The sequence below is a fragment of the Triticum aestivum genome, chromosome 6B, assembly GCF_018294505.1.
Source record: "Triticum aestivum cultivar Chinese Spring chromosome 6B, IWGSC CS RefSeq v2.1, whole genome shotgun sequence".
Classification (NCBI taxonomy): Eukaryota; Viridiplantae; Streptophyta; class Magnoliopsida; order Poales; family Poaceae; genus Triticum; species Triticum aestivum.
Genome location: NC_057810.1, coordinates 82,636,398 through 82,644,891, shown reverse-complemented (window position 1 = coordinate 82,644,891; position 8,494 = coordinate 82,636,398).

The window sequence follows — 8,494 nt, the reverse complement described above, 5'->3', positions numbered from 1 at the left end:
CCTCCCTCCATCTTTTTTTCTTCTGTTTTTTACTATTGTATAATGTAGTTTTTTTTACTGTTTTTAGTAAGTGTTTAAAATAGTTAGTAAGTAAATTAATAAACTAGTTGAACTTGTTTGGTTTTAGTAAGAACTAGTTGAATTAATAGACTAATGTATTTTTAGTAAGAAATTTAATATAACTAGTTGAACTAGTTTATTTTTAGAAAGAACTAGTTTATTTCTATTTATAGTAAGTTTATTTTTAGTAAGAACTAGTTGAATTAATAGAACTAGTTGAACATGTCACATTTGTTGTTATTTTTTTAGTTTATGCAATTAGTGATGTTATATGTATGATACTATTCGGGATGTATTAGTGATAACTTATAGGGTTTTTGTTTTTGCAGAAATCAAGGAGCCCCTCCATCATCCCCGCCGTCGTCCCCGTAACCGACCCCCTCCGACCTCGAGGTGAGACCGGCCAAATCTCCATGTCAATATTAGTCCTATAAGATATGATGTAGATAAAAACATGTATATCTTGTGTTGCTCAAATAGACCTATGTAGATAAAAACATGTATATCCGAGTGGCCTATGTTTTCCTGGAGTGTTCATTAATTTCTGTTTTGGCAAATTTCAGGTGCTCGATATGTCCTGTTTTAGAAAAGGTCGTGCCGGAATTTTCTGTGAATTTTGGCATGACTTGTGCTAGAATATGTAGGAAATATAGAGTGGCCTAGATTTTCTAGAAAGATAATTAAACAATATTTCGGGTTGACTTTAAGACTGTCGAGGCCGAAGAATCCCGACTGTTGTCGTGGGGGTCGTTTCTCCTTCTTCTCCGGGTGCTAGACCTTTGTTATGCACTAGGGGAAGGAGGAGTAACGACCATCACCGATGGTCACAAATGTTAGAGAGGAATCAGTGAGGGAGAGTATCCACCATATATGAGAGGACGAAGAATCCCGACTGTTGTCGTGGGGGTAGCTTCTCCTTCATTCCCATGTGCTAGACAATTTGGTGTAATGCACTCGGGAATGAAAGGAGGAGCTACCATCACCGACGGTCGAATATATACACCACGTGAGCTGAGTGTTTTCAAGAAAAGACTCGACAGACCCATAGTCAACCTGTGATGAATAATAATGATCTAATTTAGTTTTTGTAGTACATATATTTAATTATACAAGTTTAATCTTTGAATTATGAACATAGGAAATGTTGTCGGACGAAGAAGGTCTCGGGGAGTGCTCCTGGTGCGGCGACAACCGGAGTTTCTGCGACAGGCCTCACCTGGACGACGATCGGCGCTTCAGCATTAAGCTCGAGGAGTCCTTCGATTGTGAAACGGTACACTATGACGGTAAGTGTTTTTTCGTAATTAAGCTCGACTTCTACTAGTTCAACGTGTAATTTGTTGGAAATATACCCTAGAGGCAATAATAAATTAGTTATTATTATATTTCCTTGTTCATGATAATCGTTTATTATCCATGCTATAATTGTATTGATAGGAAACTCAGATACATGTGTGGATACATAGACAACACCATGTCCCTAGCAAGCCTCTATTGACTAGCTCGTTGATCAATAGATGGTTACGGTTTCCTAACCATGGACATTGGATGTCATTGATAACGGGATCACATCATTAGTGGAATGATGTGATGGACAAGACCCAATACTAAGCCTAGCACAAAGATCGTAGTTCGTATGCTAAAGCTTTTCTAATGTCAAGTATCTTTTCCTTAGACCATGAGATTGTGCAACTCCCGGATACCGTAGGAATGCTTTGGGTGTACCAAACGTCACAACGTAACTTGGTGACTATAAAGGTGCACTACAGGTATCTTCGAAAGTGTCTGTTGGGTTGGCACGAATCGAGACTGGGATTTGTCACTCCGTGTGATGGAGAGGTATCTCTGGGCCCACTCGGTAAGACATCATCATAATGTGCACAATGTGATCAAAGAGTTGATCGCAGGATGATGTGTTACGGAACGAGTAAAGAGACTTGCCGGTAACGAGATTGAACAAGGTATCGGTATACCGACGATCGAATCTCGGGCAAGTACAATACCACTAGACAAAGGGAATTGTATATGGGATTGATTGAGTCCTTGACATCGTGGTTCATCGGATGAGATCATCGTGGAACATGTGGGAGCCAACATGGGTATCCAGATCCCGCTGTTGGTTATTGACCGGAGAACGTCTCGGTCATGTCTGCATGGTTCCCGAACCCGTAGGGTCTACACACTTAAGGTTCGATGACGCTAGGGTTATAAAGGAAGTTTGTATGTGGTTACCGAATGTTGTTCGGAGTCCCGGATGAGATCCCGGACGTCACGAGGAGTTCCGGAATGGTCCGGAGGTAAAGATTTATATTGGGAAGTCCTGTTTTGGTCACCGAAAAAGTTTCGGATTTTATCGGTAAAGTACCGGGACCACCGGGAGGGTCCCGGGGGTCCACCAAATGGGGCCACCAACCCCGGAGGGCTGCATGGGCCAAGTGTGGGATGGGACCAGCCCCAGGTGGGCTGGTGCGCCCCCCACAAGGGGCCCAAGGCGCAGGAAGAGTGGGAGGGGGAAAACCCTAGGGCAGATGGGCCCTAAGGCCCACCCCAGGCGCGCCTCCCCCTCTCTCCCCCTCTGGCCGCCACCCAGATGGCATCTGGGGGCTGCCGCCACCCTTGGGGAGGGAACCCTAGAGGGGGCGCAGCCCCCTCCCCTCCCCCTATAAATACATGAGGTCTAGGGGCTGCCCAACACACGAGTTTCTCCCTCTGTTGGCGCAGCCCTACCTCTCTTACTCCTCCTCTCCCGTGGTGCTTGGCGAAGCCCTGCAGGATTGCCATGCTCCTGAAGGAAATATGCCCTAGAAGCAATAATAAAGTTATTATTTATTTCCTTATTTCATGATAAATATTTATTATTCATGCTAGAATTGTATTAACCGGAAACATAATACATGTGTGAATACATAGACAAACATAGTGTCACTAGTATGCCTCTACTTGACTAGCTCGTGAATCAAAGATGGTTAAGTTTCCTAGCCATGGACAAAAGAGTTGTCATTTGATTAACGGGATCACATCATTAGGAGAATGATGTGATTGACTTGACCCATTCCGTTAGCTTAGCACACGATCGTTTAGTATGTTGCTACTTCTTTCTTCATGACTTATACATGTTCCTGTGACTACGAGATTATGCAACTCCCGTTTACCAGAGGAACACTTTGTGTGCTACCAAACGTCACAACGTAACTGGGTGATTATAAAGGTGCTCTACAGGTGTCTCCGAAGGTACATGTTGGGTTGGCGTATTTCGAGATTAGGTTTTGTCACTCCGATTGTCGGAGATGTATCTCTGGGCCCTCTTGGTAATACACATCACTTAAGCCTTGCAAGCATTGCAACTAATGAGTTAGTTGTGGGATGATGTATTACGGAACGAGTAAAGAGACTTACCGGTAACGAGATTGAACTAGGCATTGGATACCGACGATCAAATCTCGGGCAAGTAACATACCGATGACAAAGGGAACAACGTATGTTGTTATGCGGTTTGACCGATAAAGATCTTCGTAGAATATATAGGATCCAATATGAACATCCAGGTTCCACTATTGGTTATTGACCGGAAACAGTTCTAGGTCATGTCTACATAGTTCTCGAACCCGTAGGGTCCGCACGCTTAAGGTTTCGATGACAGTTATATTATGAGTTTATGAGTTTTGATGTACCGAAGAAGTTCGAAGTCCCGGATGAGATCGGGGACATGACTAGGAGTCTCGAGATGGTCGAGACGTAAAGATTGATATATTGGACGACTATATTCGGAATTCGGAAAGGTTCCGAGTGATTCGGGTATTTTTCGGAGTACCGGAGAGTTACGGGAATTCGCCGGGAGAAGTATTGGGCCTTATTGGGCCATACGGGAAAGAGAGAGGGGCTGCCTAGGGCAGGCCGTGCGCCCCCCCCCCCAAGGCCTAGTCCGAATTGGACTAGGGGGAGGGGCCGCACCCCCTCCTTCCTTCCCTTCTCTCTTCCCTTTCCTTCTCTCCTACTCCTACTACATGGAAGGTCTCCTAGTTGGACTAGGAAAGGAGGGTGTCCTACTCCCGGTGGGAGTAGGACTCCTCCCTGGCGCGCCCTCCCTTGGCCGGCCGCCTCCTCCTCCCTTGCTCCTTTATATACGGGGGCAGGGGGCACCCCATGACACACAAGTTGATCTACGGATCGTTCCTTAGCCGTGTGCGGTGCCCCCCTCCACCATATTCCACCTCGGTCATATGATCAGGGAGTTTAGACGAAGCCCTACGCCGATAGAACATCATCATCGTCACCACGCCGTCGTGCTGACGGAACTCATCCCCGACGCTTTGCTGGATTGGAGCCCGGGGAACGTCATCGAGCTGAACGTGTGCTGAACACGGAGGTGCCGTACGTTCGGTGCTTGGATCGGTCGGATCGTGAAGACCTACGACTACATCAACCGCGTTGTCATAACGCTTCCGCTTAACAGTCTACGAGGGTACGTAGACAACACTCTCCCATCTCGTTGCTATGCCATCACCATGATCTTGCGTGTGCGTAGGAAATTTTGAAATTACTACGTTCCCCAACAGTGGCATCCGAGCCTAGGTTTTATGTGTTGATGTTATATGCATGAGTAGAACACAAGTGAGTTGTGGGTGATACAAGTCATACTGCTTACCAGCATGTCATACTTTGGTTCGGCGGTATTGTTGGATGAAGCGGCCCGGACCGACATTACGCGTACGCTTACGCGAGACTGGTTCTACCGACGTGCTTTGCACACAGGTGGCTGGCGGGTGTCAGTTTCTCCAACTTTAGTTGAACCGAGTGTGGCTACGCCCGGTCCTTGCGAAGGTTAAAACAGCACTAACTTGACGAACTATCGTTGTGGTTATGATGCGTAGGTAAGAACGGTTCTTACTAAGGCCGTAGCAGCCACGTAAAACTTGCAACAACAAAGTAGAGGATGTCTAACCTGTTTTTGCAGGGCATGTTGTGATGTGATATGGTCAAGACGTGATGCTATATTTTATTGTATGAGATGATCATGTTTTGTAACCGAGTTATCGGCAACTGGCAGGAGCCATATGGTTGTCGCTTTATTGTATGAAATGCAAACGCCCTGTAATTGCTTTACTTTATCACTAAGCGGTAGCGATAGTCGTAGAAGCAATAGTTGGCGAGACGACAATGATGCTACGATGGAGATCAAGGTGTCGCGCTAGTGACGATGGTGATCATGACGGTGCTCTGGAGATGGATATCACAAGCACAAGATGATGATGGCCATATCATATAACTTATATTGATTGCATGTGATGTTTATCCTTTATGCATCTTATCTTGCTTTGATTGACGGTAGCATTTTAAGATGATCTCTCACTAATTATCAAGAAGTGTTCTCCCTGAGTATGCACCGTTGCCAAAGTTCGTCGTGCCCAGACACCACGTGATGATCGGGTGTGATAAGCTCTACGTCCATCTACAACGGGTGCAAGCCAGTTTTGCACATGCAGAATACTCAGGTTAAACTTGACGAGCCTAGCATATGTAGATATGGCCTCGGAACACGAAGACCAAAAGGTCGAGCGTGAATCATATAGTAGATATGATCAACATAGTGATGTTCACCATTGAAAACTACTCCATCTCACATGATGATCGGTTATGGTTTAGTTGATTTGGATCACGTGATCACTTAGAAGATTAGAGGGATGTCTTTCTAAGTGGGAGTTCTTAAGTAATATGATTAATTGAACTTTAATTTATCATGAACTTAGTCCTGGTAGTATTTTGCAAATTATGTTGTAGATCAATAGCTCGCGTTGTTGCTTTCATATGTTTATTTTTATATGTGTTCCTAGAGAAAACTATGTTGAAAGATGTTAGTAGCAATGATGCGATTGGATCCGTGATATGAGGTTTATCCTCATTGCTACACATAAGAATTATGTTCTTGATGCACCGCTAGGTGACAGACCTATTGCAGGAGCAGATGCAGACGTTATGAACGTTTGGCTAGCTCAATATGATGACTACTTGATAGTTTAGTGCACCATGCTTAATGGCTTAGAATCGGGACTTCAAAGACGTTTTGAACGTCATGGACCATATGAGATGTTCCAGGAGTTGAAGTTAATATTTCAAGCAAATACCCGAGTTGAGAGATATGAAGTCTCCAACAAGTTCTGTAGCTAAAAGATGGAGGAGAATCGCTCAACTAGTGAGCATGTGCTCAGATTGTCTGGGTACTACAATCGCTTGAATCAAGTGGGAGTTAATCTTCCAGATAAGATAGTGATTGACAGAATTCTCTAGTCACCATCACCAAGTTAGTAGAACTTCGTGATGAACTATAGTATGCAAGGGATGACGAAAACGATTCCCAAGCTCTTCGTGATGCTCAAATCGATGAAGGTAGAAATCAAGAAAAGCATCAAGTGTTGATGGTTGACAAGACCACTAGTTTCAAGAAAAGGGCAAAGGGAAGAAGTGGAACTTCAAGAAGAACGGCAAGTAAGTTGCTGCTCAAGTGAAGAAGCCCAAGTCTGGTCCTAAGCCTGAGACTAAGTGCTTCTACTGCAAAGGGACTAGTCACTGGAAGTGGAACTGCCCCAAGTATTTGGCGGATAAGAAGGATGGCAAAAGTGAACAAAGGTATATTGGATATACATGTTATTGATGTGTACTTTACTAGTGTTTATAGCAACCCCTCGGTATTTTGATACTGGTTCAGTTGCTAAGAGTAGTAACTCGAAACGGGAGTTGCAGAATAAACAGAAAATAGTAAAAAGGCGAGGTGATGATGTGTGTTGGAAGTAGTTCCAAGATTGATATGATCATCATCGCACACTCCCTATACTTTCGGGATTAGTGTTGAAACTAAATAAGTGTTATTTGGTGTTTGCATTGAGCATGAATATGATTTGATCATGTTTATTGCAATACGGTTATTCATTTAAGTAAGAGAATAAATTTTTGTTCTGTTTACATGAATAAAACCTTATATGGTTACACACCCAATGAAAATGGTTCGTTGGATCTCGATCGTAGTGATACACATATTCATAATATTGAAACCAAAAGATGCAAAGTTAATAATGATAGTGCAACTTATTTGTGGCACTGCAGTTTAGGTCATATTGGTGTAAAGCGCATGAAGAAACTCCATGCTGATGGGATTTTGGAATCACTTGATTATGAATCACTTGATGCTTGCGAACCATGCCTTATGGGCAAGATGACTAAAGACTCCGTTCTCCGGAACAATAGAGCGAGCAACTGACTTATTGGAAATAATACATACTGATGTATGCGATCCGATGAGTGTTGAGGCTCGCGGCAAGTATCATTATTTTCTGACCTTCACAGATGATTTGAGCAGATATGGGTATATCTACTTAATGAAACATAAGTCTGAAACATTTGAAAAGTTCAAAGAATTTCAGAGTGAAGTTGAAAATCATCGTAACAAGAAAATAAAATTTCTACGATCTGACCGTGGAGGAGAATATTTGAGTTATGAGTTTGGTCTACATTTGAAACAATGCGGAATAGTTTCACAACTCACGCCACCCGGAACACCACAGCGTAATGGTGTGTCCGAACGTCATAACCGTACTTTATTGGATATTGTACAATCTATGATGTTTCTTACCGATTTACCACTATCGTTTTGGGGTCATGCATTAAAGACAGCTGCATTCACGTTAAAAAGGGGCACCACCTAAGTCTGTTGAGACAACACAATATGAACTGTGGTTTGGCAAGAAACCAAAGTTGTCGTTTCTTAAAGTTTGGGGTTGCGATGCTTATGTGAAAAAGTTTCATCCTGATAAGCTCAAACCCAAATCGGAGAAATGTGTCTTCATAGGATACCCAAAGGAGAAAGTTGGGTACACCTTCTATCACAGATCCGAAGGCAAGACATTCATTGCTAAGAATGGATCCTTTCTAGAGAAGGAGTTTCTCTCGAAAGAAGTGAGTGGGAGGAAAGTAGAACTTGATAAGGTAATTGTACCTTCTCCCTTATTGGAAAGTAGTTCATCACAGAAATCTGTTCCTGTGACTACTACACCAATTAGTGAGGAAGCTAATGATGATGATCATGTAACTTTAGATCAAGTTACTACCGAATCTCGTAGGTAAACCAGGGTAAGATCCGCACCAGAGTGGTACGGCAATCCTGTTATGGAAGTCATGCTACTAGATCATGATGAACCTACGAACTATGAAGAAGCGATGGTGAGCCCAGATTCCGCAAAATGGCTTGAGGCCATGAGATCTGAGATAAGATCCATGTATGAAAACAAAGTATGGACTTTGATTGACTTGCCCAATGATCGGCGAGACATTGAGATTAAATGGATCTTCAAGAGGAAGACGGACACTGATAGTGTTACTATCTACAAAGCTAGAATTGTCGCAAAAGGTTTTCGACAAGTTCAAGGTGTTGACTACGATGAGA